The sequence below is a fragment of the Chaetodon auriga genome, chromosome 22, assembly GCF_051107435.1.
Source record: "Chaetodon auriga isolate fChaAug3 chromosome 22, fChaAug3.hap1, whole genome shotgun sequence".
Taxonomy (NCBI): domain Eukaryota; kingdom Metazoa; phylum Chordata; class Actinopteri; order Chaetodontiformes; family Chaetodontidae; genus Chaetodon; species Chaetodon auriga.
The window spans coordinates 17117198-17136322 of record NC_135095.1 but is presented as its reverse complement, the minus strand read 5'-3'; positions in this window follow the sequence as shown (position 1 = coordinate 17136322).

Sequence of the window (19125 nt, the reverse complement as noted above, 5' to 3'; positions counted from 1 at the left end):
TTGATATTTCTCCCACAGCCCTCCAAACGATGAGCGGGTGTAGCTAATGGACGGATGGCCCTGACCTTGTCACTCCCTCACAGGTGCAGCAGACAGTGGGGAGTGACGGTAATAACTTATGAGCTAATAATATGTTTTTCTCATGAAAATTGTATTTTAACTGCTCATGGCTCTCCATTTCTGATTTTTAATATCAGCTGAGGAGCATCTGAAAATACCAGCGTGTTCAAAATATATGAAGACAGTATTTTCTGTGGTGTTTATCACATAAAATGTACTCTGACAGCCCAACGACTGTCCGATGTTCAGGGTGGACCGTGTTCTAATAGAAATTTCAGCGTAGCTCTGGAAATTGTGCTTACACACACACACACGCTGGCGCACACACACCCCCACCCCTCAGTTTGTTTTCTGAGGCCATCCAGCCCCCTTGTCCGTCTCTCTCTGTAAGTGCATGTGTCACTTCATTCCTCGGCTGCATCTATTTTTCATGGAGGCAAATTGCATGGCGCCACTGTGCGCTGAACTCTGCCTCCGTAATCCACAGAGATGACCTCTAATAACGCGGCCCTCCACCCCTCCAACACACCAACGGCTCCGCACCTCAGCACCAGCACTCCCTCCATCCTTCCACACATCCCTGCTTTGCTTTTTGCTTTCTGTTTCATTTACTTCCTCCTTTCTTTCCATCTATGCTTTCTCTCTCTTTCTCTGTTTTCCACACCTTATCTTACCTTTTCTTTCCTCCACACTCTGATTTGCTTCCCCTTTCCTTTCCTTCATCATCCATCTCTCTCTCTCGCACTCCCTCAGCTTCATCTTCCCCCCTCGACCTGCATATTTAGCACACAGTGCGGCATGCTGCACCTCATCGTACTGTATCCGCGGTATATGCGTGTTTGAGGTGCTGTAGACTGTTCGGCGGGTGAGGAGGAAGCAGAGTTCACATCCTCTTTGATCTGACGGATACTGAGGCTGAAGACAATAAACAGATGCTTTGATAGCCTGCGGCTCAGAGCAGCACCCTCGCGCTGTAGAGGAGGATATGGTATGGCCTCAGGCGCATCATCCCATGGCAATGCCTCTGCGAGTCTGTGTTGTGTGGTTGACATATTTTCATGTGTTTCTTCATTTTCTAATTTAGGTGCCACTTATTTCAGGGTTTATGTCAATTAACCTTTGAATTTTTAGACTAAAACTTCGATATTTTAACTCAAACTCAACGTTTTTTCCGCGTATTCACATTTTGAACCTGCAGTGCGGAACTTTTGTCTCCCCCTTCTGGCAGTGAGAGTAATTACTCAGACACTGTCGATGCATCCTTTGATGCCATACTCCTCGTTGCTCCGTCCTCAGCTCAAACCAATCATTGATGTAAAACCCATCATTACTGGTGCACCAGTCCAGGAATGACACCACAGACACCAGATCACCAGTGAACTGAAATACAGTGAGATGTACCTGGCGGCGAGAGGCTTAATCAGCACTGTTTGGACTCTTTTGGCTTGAATGCAATGTAAAGTTTAAGCTTGAATCAGTCCTTGAGCGTCCACAGTAAGTGGTTTCGAGCACTGACGCCGTCGTCCTGTCGAAAGTGACCAACAACATATTGTTAATTTCTTAATTTGGACGACTTGTACGTTTTCATGGAAGTCAATGAGGTGAAAGCAACCAATCGTGTCTGATTGTCGCAGGTTGCTTCAGTTTTATCGTTGCTGTTGGCTGAAAAACGTTGTGTTTCATTTCTTAATTTTCAAGCTTTCAAAGAAGTTGAAGGATTACGTGTTCCTCCGTGGGTTTATGTTCTATTTCCAGCCCCGTTAGGCTCATAAAACCTTCTCATAGCCTTTTAGATGACGCCCAGCTGTCATTCAGCTTTAACAAGCGTGTTTATGTTGTCTGCTGAGAAAGTTTTGTCGAAGCGGCTTTTTCATGTGACAGCGGTGATGTATATGCTTCCTGATAACTTGTCCTGATCCTGGTCAGCGCGGATGGATGGTGCTGGATTCACAGCGTCCCTTTCTTTGAGTAGCCCGGCTGCTTCATGACTAATCCCAGCCAGAGACTGCGGGGATGAAAGCTGATCACATATGCTCGACAGTCTGTGTGTCAATAACAGACACACTGCTACAGACAGTGACACCTCACAGAAGAACAAACAACAGAGAGTGTCACGATCCTGTCAACACTTACCGCTCTGTCATCCTCAAACTTCTTCCGCGTGGTTGATGAAACGTGTTCCTCACCGTCCCGCTCTTTGACGAGATGAGACGACAACAAGCCTGCACACGCGCTGTACGTATTAGTTTTGCGTGCAGGTAAATATAGTTTTATGGAGTCTTTTTTTAACAACAAAGCTGGCTACTGAACGTCAAGTGTGTCTCCCATATCTCCAGGGCTCAGGGTTCCCGCTACCTTCAATAATGCAGCGGTTACCAGCCGGAGGCTTGTTTCCATAGGTTTCATCACCGTTCATATCGGTTATGTTTCGCTTATGAAACAGGGACACAAAGCAATCGGGCGGGTTTTAAACAGACCGAACTTCTCTGACACTCGTGCTTATTTGATGTGCTCAAACCAGGGTTGGGCGATCGTTTCTGCTTTCGTGTCATCCAGTCGTGGTTACTGGAGATGGCTGATAGGCGGCGGCAGCAGGAGGAAGCGGTGCAGGGAGCGTGCAGTGATAAAGCATTACATGTTCCATTTATCCGATGCAGTTCAAGCTGTGTGAATAAGCTCTAATAAAAGAGCGCGAAGAGTTTATTTAACATTTTGTTATTTAAACATTAAATCTATTTAATAGCCAGGATCCCTCTCTTCAAACAGCAGCTGCCTTTTAAAAGTCACTTAAGGTTATTATCTCTGATGTCACAATCCAAGTCACATCCATAACATTAACTGCTCTTATGGAGCTCAGAGACGTCAGACGGCAAATGGTTTGTGATTAAGGATTTTAAATTCACTCGGTGGGTCAATGTGCCGCTCTCCAAACATCTCCAAACATCTCCAAACACACAGTGAGGTGCAGTTTCTCATAACATCTGTGTTCTGATTGTTGGTTCAGATGCTCTTTAAATCATCGTCTCCTCATTCGTCGATAAACGATCCAATCGCCAATCAGCACAAACTGCTGAAAGACGCTGACCATGAACCACAGCGTCCCCTGTTCACCCCTCTCCTGTTCTGCGTTTATAAAGGCTTGACACGTGCAGCTTCCACTTTAACTTTGCATTCAGATATGATACACAGCATTAAATTAGCTGATAGCTCCTGAATTTGGCTAACATCTGAATATTTTGGTTTCGTCCTGTAATTCTACAATGAACCAGACCCAGGTGGTTAAAAATCATCTACACTTTGCTCAGGTTTAGTTATGAGGAGTCAACATGTGGTCCATGCAGTATTCAACAGCTTCTTGAGGCTAAGCTTCTCCTTAACAAACACAAAAACAGCACACAGAAATGAAATGAATTTCAAATTCCTCGCGTCAGTTTTAAGCTCAATAGAAGGCCGCCGACAGGCCGGAGCGGCTGCTGCTTAACCAAACCAGCTGCTCATTGTCAAAGGCTTACTGGAGCTTGTCACTTCTGTCTCGTTAAGACACATGTGTCTTAAAAAACATGTACATCATTACAAACATATCTGTAAATTACCACCTGTCAGTCGTCAAGTCCCACTTTTTAAATCTGATTAAAACACGTTCATGGCAAAACTGAAAATATGTTGCAGCCCACAGCGCAGCCTGCCTCTGGGTGAGAGTGTCAGCTAAATGCATATATGAACAGAAGATTTGTGCAACATCATAAGAGGCAGAAGTGATGCAAATCAGCGTCAGAGAAGATAAATAAGAGAGGAAGGGACGGGGGCAGTTAGATCGCTGCTCTGTGCAACAGATAATCAGGATTGGGAATGGGGATCTTTAATGGCTGTCAATTAAAAACTAATTAGAGGGTGTAAGCTCAGCTAGATCGGCTATCAGTCCATTTATCATCACACAGCTGTCTCACACACACACACACGCACACACACGCATATTATCATATAGACATTGTGTTCAGTATTTTTTTCAATTATCTCAGCCCTGCCTCTGTTTCTGCCCCGCTGACGTTTCTGCACATGCACAAAAGAAACACGCATGCATGCACACACCTGCGCACGCACACACACACGCACACACAGTAAAGACAGTAAATACATATGGAGCTCATTCAGCACCAAACCAGCTGTAATAGACACATTCCCTCCTCCGTCTCTTTCATTTACCAGGACAGAATTGCCTCTGAATTGATAGCAAATAGTGGAATTTGACCTAAATGTATTTCTATAAATGGCTGTGAACAGACAGACAAATGAAAACACATGACCTGATGAAATTGCAGAAATTCAAATTCAGTGAATGACTTGTGCCATGACAACCAATTAGTGACAAATGGATGTAGATATCTCCAGGGGCATCAATCTAACTTCAAAGCAGCGCGGTTAGTGGAAGCGCAAGTGCACGCCGGTCGAGTGCGTTTGCATTTCAGGCCTCGTGTAATGTACTCAGACGCTCGTCGGTTCAAAACGTAAACCTTTCATTTACCTTTAAGTGTAAAGAGGTTCAACCAGAAATTTCACATCATCAGCCTTTAAAGTAATACTTTTGCCTCGCCTTTGAGAGTCAGATGAGGAGACCAGGATCAGTCACGTGTGGCTTTTCAGCAAAGACTGTTTTGCTTAGCTTAGCATAAATACTGTTACAATACATTTCTGTTTATTGGACGTGCACAAGCATCCATGAACAGGAAAGATAAAGGCCGTGTTAGTCTGCTGTAGGCTTTTTGGACGCATGTTTTTTTCTCCGGACAGAGCCAGGCTGACTGTTTTGAAGCCAAGCTAGACCAAACATACCCAGACTCAGACAGGACGACTACAGTCCATTTCATGACGTCATCAGCCAACATGAAGAAGTTAAATCAAGTCAAAAATGTTGCATTAAAACTTCAAAACTTTGTTGGAGTTGTGAGCCGCATTAATGCCAAGCTTATCTTTGTTTGACCCCCCTCGTCGAGTGCGATTTGAAGACAGCATTAGGGTGGGTGGAACACCGTCCAACAGCTAGCAGCAACAAATGTGTCTGCTGGTGAGGCGAGGTGTGTGTACCTCAGTCAGCTCATGAAAAGACTGACATGCTCTTCTGTGACACGCTAAAACAGTGACCTTCAGTTACACGCAAAGTTTCTGGCTAAAGCTAACGTTAGCTAACATTAGCCTCTGCCTATCCAAGCTGGTTGCTTTTGTTTTATGACCTTTTATTTGCGGGAAAGAATGCAGGTTTTTCTTACATTCAGAGGTGACTTTTCTGAACACTTCAAAAGCCAGAAATCAAACATTTTGTTCTTAGTCTGGTGAGGGTGGAGACGGCAAAGAGCAGCGTCTAAGTTTGACTTTCTAACTTGCTTCTGTGTAGGAGTAGGTGTTGTGTCTGCTTTCATCACGCTTTCAGAGCTTGCTCGTACAGTGTGGCTGGAAAAGCATGAACTTAATTTGAACAGTTTTATGTTGACGGCTGTATTAGCTGAGAGCTGCAGAGGATCCTTGATGCACTGCCCTGAACAGACGGAGACTTTCAGCCATGTTGCCCTTAATGTGGCACCTCAATCACTGCAGTCAATGCAGGTGTTTGACTATCGGCAGCATCAACCGCTTTATGATCTGAAAATTGCTTTTGCCCTCTAGTCGACATGGGTGAGCCTTGATCTGAGACACATCTCACCCCAAAACATTTTTTTTCTTCCTCTTTCAAACTGTGTAAGTTGAAAACAGTTTCCCTACTTCTCTGCAGGAGGATTTCAGTTTCAGTCCAAGAGTAAGATCTAAAACTGAAGTTTGGAAGATGTCTATCATATTGGCTGTTTAGCTAAACAGCTTTTGTGAATTCGACATTTGCTGGTACAAAAAAAACAGAGAGAAAGAGATAAGACAGACGATTTAATAAGACATGTTAGTCTCAGAGTTTGGTGTGCTCCCAACTTGGATCACTCAGAATGGAGCAGCACATCAGAATCCAACTCTAGTTTTCAGTTTTCCTTACAAGACCAAGACAAAAGCTGAAGAAATAAAAGGAAGAAGATGTTACGGTTCTGGACTCTCCGTTTGACTGACAAGCACTTGTGGCATTTGTTGTGAGGATTTCATGTCGTGTTGATCCATCACAAACACAGCTAGTCAGTGTGTTTCAGTCTGACGTCTGATGCTGCGTGTGAACAGACATCTCATGCATCTCCTCCACGCCAGAGCACAGCTTCTGATGAAAGCTCAACCCAACATGAAATTTATATGTATTTAATAAGGCATTCAGTCCATATTCATTTAGCTTTTATTAGCAGAACTCTTTTATCAGGACAGAGCAATCCAGAACAATTTGTAAAGAGATCAGTTTACAGAAACAAGTGAAATATCTTCCTTTTATTCTTAATATGAAGTAAGAAGCACAATGCTCGGCTAAATGAGCTCCAACGTCAGCGATGGATCGGGACAAACGGCTGCTTATTATCTCAATAAATGAACAAGATGAGTAATCAAAGGCGATTAGTATCATCACAAAAGTGAGAAAATTAGAACTTGTACCACCTACGAGTCTGTGTTCTTTTGAATTGCACATGTGTAAACCTGCCAGGCTTTTTTGGGTTGGAAAAATATGCAACATAAAAGGAAAGCGCTGTTTGGACCTACTTTCAAAGGCTCTGCCCACAAGGCTAAAACTGTGACCTAATTCTATGAAATACTACAAATAATATACAAGTACGTACAGCACACTGCTCAGGCAGTGAGTATAGATGAACCGAACGCAGGCTGCTGTACTGTGTTGTACTGACTGGAAATGATGCAATGCTGTGTGAAAGGAAGCCAACTGAGCTACAAATTGGGACACTGCTGCCAAATTTAAATTTGAAAACTTGACAAAGACGAGAGCTGAAATGCTTTTCCAAGGATTTAAAACAAACCCAGTTCCAAAAAGAAGTTGGGACACTGTGTAAATAAAGTGAGTGTAGTAATTTGCTAATCCTTTATGACATATACTCAATTGATATTGATGTTTTCCCCAAAATAGGCCCTGTTCTTCACCCTCACACCTAAAGGCTGCGTAGATTAAAAATCTCTGAACGGACTCGTGTCCAAAAACTTGGATTTGCTCAGACTAGTGATTTCAGAAGGGGTCAACTACAGGAGACGACTCAGTAACACTTGAGAAAACTGTTGTCAGTGTTTAAGGCAGCGTGGCTGACCCTCTCGTTCAACAGCTCAGCGATACCGCGCTTTGTCATCTGCCTTGTCAACATTTGTTGCGATGGGTGTGCGTACTCCTGACTGTGTATGTGTGTGGCGTCTAGACGGGAGAAGCCTAATCTATTTTCCATGTTCCCATCCGGTCCTGTTGGAGCCTTTGAATGGCAGATAAACAGAACAGGGCCAAGGCAGAGGCTTCATCAAGAGGATTAATTCTGTGAGTCTTATCTCCAGAGGAGCCTCTCTGCCTCCTCTTTCTCTTTCCCTTCCCCACAGGCGTCGAGGGCTCTCACCGCGCACTACAGAGTTCACCCCCAGTTCACACATTTTACTGTACACACCACTGCCACAGGCTCAAAATCACACAACGCACGCTCGGATTTGCGCGGCGCCTGGTGAGTGCGTGAGTTGAGGTAGGGTGTGGATGTCGTGCCGCAGATGCAGAAAAGTCCATTTACAAGTTTTTTTTTTTTTTTTTCCTGCAGAGTGGATTAGTGTCAGACGGAATAAACGCAGAATGCAAACAGATTAATTATGAAAAAGATGGAAAATGGAGCAAATATAATGAAGTAATACAAAAATCAAATCCAAGTATTAAAATGTGTCGTGTCTGCTGAGGACGTCTTGTTCATGCAGGGTCGTCACAGAGCGCCTAAACGCACGTTTCAGTATGAAAGAAAGCTGCATGTGAAATGTACATCATCATCAGTTTTAAAAGACTGACGTACTAGAAGACCAGATCAGATGAAATAAAAGCTAAATTTCAGGCCCATATAAGTCTTAATACTCACCTATTTGCCTTTTACACAGCAAACAAACAGATGTACTCGCTGCACATTTGCTGGCTGACAGTGTTATTGATGATTAAGCAGGTGGTAGTTTGGCTTTGGCGATGTGTGTAATCAGTAGCTGAAGTGGAGACTGTGAGAGGAACGGCGCAGATAACTGTGATTCCCACAAACAGTCACAACAAGCGAGCAGCGCTGTCAGCTCTGCTTCCTTTTCATTACCGTCATTGTGGTTATCGCCGCCGTCTCCATCATCACGGCCGTCATTATTCGTCCTCGCTGATGGTCGGCAGGTGAGAGTCGGGCCCTCCGTGTCAGAGACCGTGGTACTCTGCTGGGAAATGATGGATTCCTGGTGCACCAAGTGAAGGAGTTCATGCATCTCGGGGTCTGATGCAGCATCGGAAGTAACGCGAGGCGAAGAGGAAGCTGAGCCTAAAGGTGGAGATCTCCATCCGACTTCAAACGTTCACCTTTGCTCATGAGCTTTAGGATAAAATTGCCGATACGAGCTGCCAAAAGAGGCCAGTTTTTCAAACTGAGAGGAGACCCTGAACCCCGAACTTGCAGGAGGGAGTAGATGACCCATGAATCCCACCCCTCTCCTAAACTGGCTGGACGTCGGGGAGCCTTCAGTCCTCCTGAAGTTGAAGTGAACGAGGAAAATAGGTCATATAGAAATGAATGGGGAGGAAAACCTTGTGCCATTCCACCTTAAGCGCGAACAGGAAGTGGGCATAGTCCCCATAGTACTCGTGTTTGTGGAAGTGCTGCTTTTAGTTATTTTATTTTTAAACACATCCATTAAACCCCAGAATCCGGCCAATCAGGATACTGTTGACCCTCAGTGTGATGATCAGAATTAAAGTCTTTGGTGTTATTTAAGTTTAATTCTTCATTTAAGAGCCTGTTTTATCCTCAGTCATTCAGCGGGTTGGGTGGGCTGCATGCGTGTGTGTGTGTGTGTGTGTGTGTGTGTCTGTGTCTGTGTGTGTGTGTGTGTGTCTGTGTGTGTGTGTGTGTGTGTGTGTGTGTGTGTCTGTGTGTGTGTGTGTGTGTGTCTGTGTGTGTGTGTGTGTGTGTGTGTGTGTGTCTGTGTGTGTGTGTCTGTGTGTGTGTCTGTGTGTGTGTGTGTGTCTGTGTGTGTGTGTGTGTGTGTGTGTGTGTGTGTGTGTGTGTGTGTGTGTGCACGTCGTAGCCGTGAGGCAGCAGCTGATGATAATCTCTCGGAGGGGTCGATGTCGTGGTTGTCACGGCCATCTTCCCGGGGCTGATGTTGGCTGACGGCTGGTGTCACCATTGCTTTCCGTCACCGGCCCTCTGACGGCTCTCATTTCATCCGGTGCGAGGCCGTGTGTGTCTGAGTGTGTGTCTACACGTGTCGGAGCCCTTTCCAATCGGTGTTTAATTGCGTTTGCGCGCATGTGTGTGTTTGATCTGTCTGGCTCTGCTGCACAAATGTAGAATTGAAGACACCCAAGGAAGCAATCGTTACTGCAATCAGGAAGATTCCCTGGTTTTCATTACACATTTTCTACGTTCTTGTTCTTACAGGATGTTCTCTTTCCTTTTCCCCCTGTTGCTCGGTGCTGCAGGGAAATTTCTCCACGAGGATCGATAAACATTTGACTTACTGTATCTTACATGGTTAAATTATTTCCCAGGACCCAGGGCTGAAGTGTACTCCGCACACACCCAGGCCGTCCACTCCAGTCCACATCCAGCTCTCTGAGCTCACGGCGCCGCATGACAGCAGCAGAGCTCATATTTATTTCTGCTCAGTGTAAAATAGCAGCTTGTCCGGCCTCAACAATGAATGAATGAATAATAAACAAGTTCACGAGTGCAATTTATTCTCTATGATGAGTTTTCTGATTAAATTAGACAAGTTTGCTTCGCTCTCAGCGGGTTCATCTGCTTGCTTCCTTGCTTGCATGTGTGGATCTCTTTGTGTGTGTGCATGTGTGTGTATGTGTGTGTGTGCGCCTCCCCGCCTGCCGATTTGACTTGCCTGCAGATGGCAATGTGTTACATTTCTATAACAGTCTCTCTCTCTGTGAAGCACAAGTGCTGCTGCCTCTCCTCCTGCGGCTCGGGCTGGTACGCAACTCCGCTTAAAGTCGTCGCTGCTGAATGGACTGAGGGAGGGAAAGATGAATACGCGCTTTGCATTTGAATGACCCGACTTTTCCTCGTTCTGCAACTTCATTTAAATCCCTTTGAATCATCGCAGTCGAGACAGAACGAAGCTGAAATTGAAACAATATCTGCGGCTTGTAACATATTGTGATAGCGCCTTGTTAAAAGTGACACGCCATAATGTGAGGAAAAAACTCAATAAACATCACTGTCATCCTCCGCGGCTGGCTTCCTCTGCAGCCTTAATTCATCCCGAGCTACATCTCAAAGCTGAAAATTTGAGTCTAATTTTGAAGCCATGAGTGTTATACAGGTTGTCAGCGTTTACAATGATCTGTCATCTCTCCGCCGAGCTCTTGCAACGCTGCATTTTCTCTGCAGAGAGGGAAAGAAAGGAAGATAGAGGAGAGGAAAAGCTGATGGAGAGAGACAGACAGAGACAGAGGGACCATATGGAGTTTCATAGTTTTAGATTTCTCTCACAAATGCTTTTCTCAAACTGACTCATGTTGTTTTTATTACTCCTGACAGTAGTAAACAGCTGGTGTGTGGGGTGGATAGTCTGGATTTCTGTCTGCTGTGGGCTTGCGTGTGTGTGTGTGTGTGTGTGTGTGAGAGAGAGCGTGCACTCGCCTTTACATATGTGAGCACGTGCACGGCGCTCGTGCTTTTCATACCTGTGCGTGCATGTGTGTGTGTGTGTGTCAAATCTGAATGCATTCCATCGCTCTGTTTACGGGCTGTGCAGCGTGAGAAGTGTGTGTAAGAGCCTATGCTACACACTCAGCAGCCATGTCCAATTGAAATAGATTGGAGCCATGGAGGCAGGGTAATTCTGGGTGTGTATGCAGTCCCGCTGTAATCTTCGTACTCCACCACGCCTCGTCTGGTTTCTTTCTCTTACTTTTTATTCATAATGAGATCGATAGCTCCTGCAGAAAATAGAATCGCAGAATGAAAGGACGGGCCTCTGTCTTCAGCTGGTTCTTCTTTTGGACGTTTCTCTGACAGGTTTGCAGCCCCACCATGAAATCAAGTTCATCTAGTCTCAGTTCTTCTGCTGCTGCCAGATATTATTAACATTTGAACTGGACTCAGGATCTGTAGCCGTACTTGTAAGGCCATCATTCCTGTTACACACCAGAACACAAAATTGTTGGATGGATGGAAAATGGAGGGGCTCTTAGATTACAGCGAATGTAAATTTAACCTGAAGGTCGAGCCTGTTTTGGTAATTTCTCTTATTTTGTCTGCTGGGTGGCCACACTACCGATGAGGTCTAATGGTAGGAAGGGTCTTCAAGAGCTTTCCCAAAAAAAGGTCGAAAGGGGAAATGAGCTCCCATTTGCTCCAATAACCTTCAGATTGAGGAGCAGCAACGTGGACTCTGGTCTTGTTCATGCGTCAGTCCTGGGTCTGGATCTCCGACTCACCGATGAAACAAGGCAAACCGTCCCATCGTAGCTTTATATCCCAACCATTCCAAACACATGCATCAGGAGGAGTAAAATGGGAATACATGGCCTGATCACACAACGTACATCCATGCAGTGTTGCGACACCATCAGTGGGTGAAATCTGTCGCTGAAGGCTGTTAACCACTTACTTAAAATACGAATGTGACGCAACAAGCCTTGTTTATCAGGCTGCAACCACGAGCTGGGCCGAAATATGTGCATCTATGGGCAAATTTGAGATGTGATTTTTGATAAAAGGTTGACGATAAGCACCATGTACCCATCTTACAGCTTCTGCTGAGAGTTCCTCTGTTCCTCTGTTTGCTGTTATTTACCTCTCGCTGAATGCAGCAGCACACAGACTGAGATGTGCTGCTGATGGGATTTGATGTTTTTATCTCTCTTTTTGACTGACAGGCCTTTGCTCTTTTCCTCCATCTCCCTCTCTCTGTCCCCTCCTCCCTCTTTCTCTGCATCTATCCATGTCTAGGAGGACGGAATACAGGAATAGAAACAGAAATGCTTGTCGAGTGGGGAGATGTACACGGCTGATCTTTATTCATAGTTTCATTTGATGGCACTCTGCAGCAACAGGTAACGTCCTCTGGGTCAGGAGGGGGGAGGGCTAACAGGGAACACACAAACACACACCCGCACATAAAGTTAGGCTTGCTTTGTCTTAGTCACAAACAGCTTTCATATGCATTTGAAGCTGAGTTTATCTGCTGAGCGTTGACATTTTCCTTTACCGTGAGCAGACAACACTCATTCACTGGATTACAGGACGTTACTTTTATTTATTGGACGCTTTTTCCATCTTAGAGTAAGTGAAATTCACGTCCATCCATCCCAAAAAGTGCAAGAATCATGCAATTAAGAGAGGGCCGACAGATGAGGTTTCTGTCTGCGATGGATTATGTGTGGACGTCAACGGAGAGAGCAACAGTCTTGATTATGTTGCGTGGTAGCTGCCCCCCCCCCCCCGTAGTGGCAAGGTGATTGACAGTATCGCAGCATAGTGAACTGGCTGTTTGCTCGGTTTCATCATGTCCTGGATGTTGGATGAGCCCGAGCCATTCGGCAGACAACCACCAGTATCTTGAGCTCCGGGTATTTGAACCTAAAGCCCTGCAGCTGCATAGAATATGGCCACTGTAACACCACGGATTGAACAAGTTATGTGGAACTGCATGAATTATGGAAACACCTTGAACTCGTGAAACTGGAAACCTGTCTAAAGATGATATCTGAAGAGAACGTCCAGTTATGGCCAACGCATGAATAAGGATTTACAGTCCGCTGTTGTCTGTGCGTTGGCTTTAATGCATTTGTTCATCGGTTTATTATTGATGAAAAGGCTCGGATAGGAAAGGCGATGCAGTAGGCCCACAAACACACGCACACACACTCTTCCATTTGTCTGTTTGCTCAGCTAACACGGTCGACATTTGAGCTGCAAGTCCTTTCTTTATGAGTCCTGAGTGATTTAGCCCTGAGAAGCAGAGTGCTCTCTCAGAGCAGTCAGAGCCACTCAGCACTCAGTGGCAGACAAGAGGATGGGACATTCAAGTGTTGCCTCTAAACCTCGTACATCCAAACATTTCTCAGGTTTTCATTTTGATTCTTGAAACTAGAAGCTTTCTTAAAGACATTCTACAACCCTTGAACCCTAATAGACCACTGCACGTGTTTGAAAGCCCTCAGCGATGACAGGCCTTTTGGACTGAGAGTGCCGACGCTCAGCAGGCAGATTTCATGCTGAAAAAATGAAAGAATTAGCTTGTTCCCCTGAAATATCATTCCTATCAGGATACATGTAGGCTACATTGGTAGTTCAGAAATTTGCATTCATTAGCATATCAAGCGTACACGCTGCAGTGCCATTAAGTTACTCTCAGCCTTCAAGCTCTGCAAAGAATTCTTGCGACAAAGCATTTTAGCTACAGATATAAAATAATGTAGATAAGTAAAAAGTGCCTTGCTTCCATGTTTGCAACCAACAACTTAGCTGGGCGACCAGATGGGCTGGGTTGGTGTGGATACCACGCCAGAATGAATGACATATTCAGATTACTCAAGGTGTGCAGGCGGCATCCTGATATCTTCTAACAGTAGAGGAAAATCATCAGCAACACGTTTATTGCATGTAGCTTAGCACTTGCTAGCTTTTGCCACTCTGTTGTCTCAGTGTCTGAACCAACTGAATAGTCAAGTGAAATAATCCCAAAATGACATATACGACCACAGGAGTGTACCAGCAGCAGGCATATCGTATCTTTGCCGTCGATAACGTTGTGAAACGGCCAAAGTTTGCTTTGGATTAGGAACCAAAACTGCTTTGTTAGGTTTTGGAAAAGATCATGGTTTGGGTTACATGCTTCATAACTTCAGTATGTTACAGGATGTTTGGCCCATCCGTCCTCCCCACCTCCTCCATACACTGACGTCACCTGTCTTCCTGCTTTGCCACTAGAGGTCACATAACTGTGAATGTCAGCATCTATTCTATCACCTCATTCTGTTAACATGGATTACAGTATACAGTATGTGACTGCACCTTGACTAAACCAGCAGGAACTTTAATGCACGTATCAATATTTGGGGATTTCAGCGACTGATCGCAGCTTTTCATTCACCAGGGGAATTTGCAAGAACTTTCCTCCAGAACTGTGTGTTTGCCATGATAGAAAATCCTCTGAAACAAACTTGAAACCGTTATGTGACAACAACTTAAGTGAAGCCCTCACAAATGGGTTTGTTGGGTGGATTGGCAGCTCTACAATGCGCGCTGAGGTCGGCTCATTGACGATTTCAAAGGCTGCTGTTCATCAAGGTGACACTTGCCAAACATTCTGGCAGCAGGTGGTACTCACTGGCTGATATCTATCAATCTGCTGTGAAAGCAGTCATCAGAACTTTTAGAGAATTCAGTTTTTTCCCCATTTTTATCCAGACTTTCCGTGAGACATGAGTATCATTGGATGGGGGCCCAGCTTGTGTGGACAAGATTGCAGACTTAGAGCAGCGAGCGACTTGATTCAGCAAGTCAGCTTCTCTCCCGCACTGCAGCAGGGCGACAGTATTTACCCATCAGCTAATGGCCCACAGGTCAAGGGTGGCACACTCTCACGTCTCCGCTGTGCCCTTTCTCTCCGACCTCATCTCGTTGTGGTTCGGGTAATGCTAGACGATCCCACTGGCATTAACTACACACACAAATGCGCCTGTCTCTCCACACACACACACACACACACACACACTCGCACAGATCCTGAATTGTATGCATGCAGGCAGTCCCACACAGACACGCAAATGGTGGACACACATTCTGTTGTACATTCGCCCACCTCGCACCGCATGAAACATTCATACACACACCTTCATGTACACCCGCACACACAGCGACTGCATCCTCTTCATATATGCATGATAGGGAGATAAAGCTGAAAGGTCAATTCCATTAGACGATCACCTTTTAATGTCACAGTGCCTGGAAAGAGCAACTGCGACCTCCCAGTCCCTGCATCACGTCACAGTGTAATCACACAGCAGCGCTCCGTCCCACAGTCCCAGGAGCATCGACTCACCTGCATCAGGATAGGCTGATATATCAGTCTGATGACACACTATATTTTACACAAAAATCGTCCTTTCAGTCCTCAAAGGTCGACTGACGCAAATCTGTGTTGCATGTCTGGCAAGTATTCGCTTTGCAGCCTTTTTACCTGCAAGGCTTATTGAAGTTTATTGAATAATAGTGTGATTGTATGCACAGAACACCTGCACGCTGAAGCTGGGGATAACAAAAAACTTATTCCGGCCAACACGACACCTCAGCTCAGGGTACCTGCAGCTCCTCTCTTTTTCCCCGAATATAAACTCACTGCATGAAGTCACAGCAATCTGTTTTATGTCAGGTGACACGAGGTCAGCACGGTGGCCCCGAGAGCTGCAGCTGAAGAAAACACATGCAAATCGACAGATCACGAGCAAATTAAGAAAACATCTTCACCAATTTTAAAACATATGTTCAGCATTTAGAAAAAGGCTGCAAAGTGAGAAAATACAATCAAACACAGGAAATACAGCCAAACACAGAAAACACAACAAAATACAGAAACAAGCTGCAGATACTGACAATACAACCAGATACTGAGACGCTGCAAATACAACCAAATACAGAAAAACGCTGCAACTACAAAAAAATACAATCCAAGATAGAAAACAGAACCAAATACAGAGAATACAGCCAAATATTAAATTGTTGTACATAGCATAGATGACAACACTAAGCTGTTTCTTGGGGACGGTTGAAAGTGATGCACGGCTGGAACACGGCTGGAACACGGCTGGAACACGGCTGGAACACGGCTGGAACATGGCCATACATGTGAAGTCACTTTCCAGCACACTTACAGCGAGTCGACTGCAGTAAAGCCATGAGGAGCCGTCGATTGGAGTATATGTCTCCACCTGTTGCTCCCTTTGTTGAGATGTTGTGTCCTCGCGGTGGGTTTGTTGTGCAACAAACAACGGGATAATGAGGCTCAAGCACTTCGGCGCAGGAGCTTGTTGAACGATTCTTCATAAACGAGGAATGAGGAAGGTTTCGTCACCTTTTGATTGGGTGGATGGTTTCAGTGAAGACTTTGTGTTCATGATGACTAAAAACGGACAGATTGTAAGTCCTGAGCTTAAAATCAATTGCATTTGTGTTGGTATTAACTGGCCAAACACCGTGTGAGGCTCTAAGAACGCTGGCTATTTCCGTACACTGCGCGGGTCCATGCGATGCTGCAAGTGTAGCCCACCCTCACTGTGTAGATGAAGCCTATTTTAATACCTTTTCCTGGCAGCCTGTCTATTGTTGTGGGTGATTGGCTAGCCCCCTGAATGGCCCTGATTGGCTGATGTCAGACTGAATTTTCTGAGGCTAATCCCTCTCAGACACACACTCCTCTGACACGCCCACACACATACACACAGGCAGACGGACACACTCCCGTCACACACACACAAACACAGGTGTTTTCTCTGTATGCCCGCCACATTGTCTGAATGTTAATTACATGCAGAAGGCATCTGGGCCCGTCCATTGCTAATCCTCTTTTAATTATATGTGTCCTCACAATGACACAAGGTTTACAATGGTGATTACAGCCGTATTAGACATAGTGGAAAATAGGTAGGGAGACGTCAAGGGAAATGGCAATCATCATAAAGCAAATAAGAGCGCTTGTTTGTCCATGCCATGATGTGGTGGTGATGATGGTTTGTTTGTGTGTACATGTGTTTGCTTTATCTGCGATTCCTGTTTTTTATCTGTGTTGTTAAAACATTGTAGGCGTCCTTCAGTTTACCCAGAGTTTTTATGTATTTGCAGAGCAGAGATTAGTACCTCTGACATACCAAAGCCGCTGTATGCATTACAGTACTGTAAGTCAGAGAATGGCGGGACGCACAGGGTCAGCTGACCCAAATCCTGTTCAACACGTCTGCTCTCAAACTGTTTTAGTGCCATCTAGCTGTGCAGATAGCCTTGGAAAGGTTTGCCCAGGTTTTCAGTTACCTGTCTTTAAAGTTTCTGCTGCCACTGGAGAAGTGAGCTATTTTTCAGAAATAGTCCAAAAACTGTTGATGGCATTTTCTGTGGATTGTGCAACTTAATGGAAAAAGTGTTTTTTGAACCAAAATGTGATGTAGTTTTTGTGGAGTGGAGGCAAAAAACAGAAAAAGACGTGAAAACTTGTGGACATAAAACCTAAATTACTGCATCCATGTGTTTAGATACCACCTGAGATTCGTCTTTTGCATGAAATATTTGCTTCTATTCAAGCTTGGATCCATTGATTGTGGGCAGCACAGCAAGCTGCAAACACAAAATCTGACTTATTGTGACCTTATGAAGTTGTTGTGAGGAACATCTTAGGAACAGTTGCCTATTTACACTTTTGGAGTCCAATATTCGCTCTCCTTTTTGCTCTGTTTTGGTCCTCACCACCTCCCGATAGAGACAGCTGACAGCTAGTGGCTAAGTGACAGGTAGCATACAGTTAGTCTGGCTGTTTCTGCTTTAAAGAAACCAAAACAATGAGCTGAAAGATGCTAAAAGTCTTTGCAACATGCTGAAGCTCTGCAAGCGACACCTTTCATATCACAGGTGTCATTTGCCTAAATGTTCAAAGCACTTTCTTTGTTATTTGCCCGACAGTGATTGGTATTCACCACTGCACCGCTAGTCGTGTTTTCCATGCATCTGTGGCCTTCAGTGAGCAGAACAACTCCCCACACTTCTGCTGTCCGCCCACGCCGAGGCTCTGCAGTGTTCTGCTGGATTTCGAGTGTGCCACACACGGCAGAAGAAAACGGGGATCTCTGCAATTTCCTGCATTGTGCGTGTCCTGTTAAATGTGGACTCGCTGTTGGCTCCGCTCAAGAACATGCACCCAGCTCTTTGCCAGCAAGAGCCATTGAGGAATGTCCCCAACACTGGCAGGCTGCTGCAGACCGAACATCTGCTGCGAGCCTCGTCCCAATCAGAACAATGCACCGAGTACGAGCCGCGAGGAAATAGCAAAGCATATAGCTGCTCTACTAGACTTCTGGGATAATACGTAGCTTAAGGCCATAAAAGTGGCAGAAAACAGAGACACACACTCATGCAGGACCTTTGTGTGGTGTGTTTGTCGTGGCGAGCAGCAAAGTGTGGATATTCGGGGACTGATGGTTGTCCCAAGTGTGTGCTCGAGCCAGGAGGAGGAACTGTATGAACACACACACAGACGCACACCTCCTCAGCTTTAAAGGGTCCTAAGGGAGCTCCTCTCAGTGTGTAGGGGGAAACCATGAATAAAACGCCCATTTGACCCTCACTGCTATAAAGCCTGTCTTTGTTGGGCCTCACAGGACCCTCTTTATCCCTCCTCCATCCTTCTTTTCCTTCCTCTCCCTCTCTCTCTTAGATGAAATCTTGCCCTTTTGTTTTCCCCTCCATCCTGTCATGGCAGGGCCTTCATGTAATATTCATGAGGTTCAGTGGGTTTTTCTCCTGGAGACGTACAGTGGACAGCACAGTGGCGCCCCACATTGCGGCAGCGACCTTAGAACCCTAGCAGAGCTGACCTCTGACCTCTGCCGGTGCCGGCCAGCATCGTCAGCGCCGCTCATTAATCACATGGCCACGAGTGGCCTCCGAATAAAGGATTGGTGGGCAGAGACGGGTCGCTATCTGGAGATACGGCATGTGGCAGTGGAGGGATTGTTGTGTAGAGGGTGGAGCAGTGTGTGTGTTCATGTGTGTGCGCAAAGTGCCAGTGTGTGTTGCAGCCTTCCCTCTGCAGCAGATTCTTGTGAAGATTGCCTCTGGCCTCTCTGTCTGTATTCCACTACAGGACAATGGTCTCCTTTAGTTTGGTGTGTGTGCTGGTCTGTGTGTGTCTGTCTTGTGCGTGTGTGTGCGTGCGTGCGTGTGT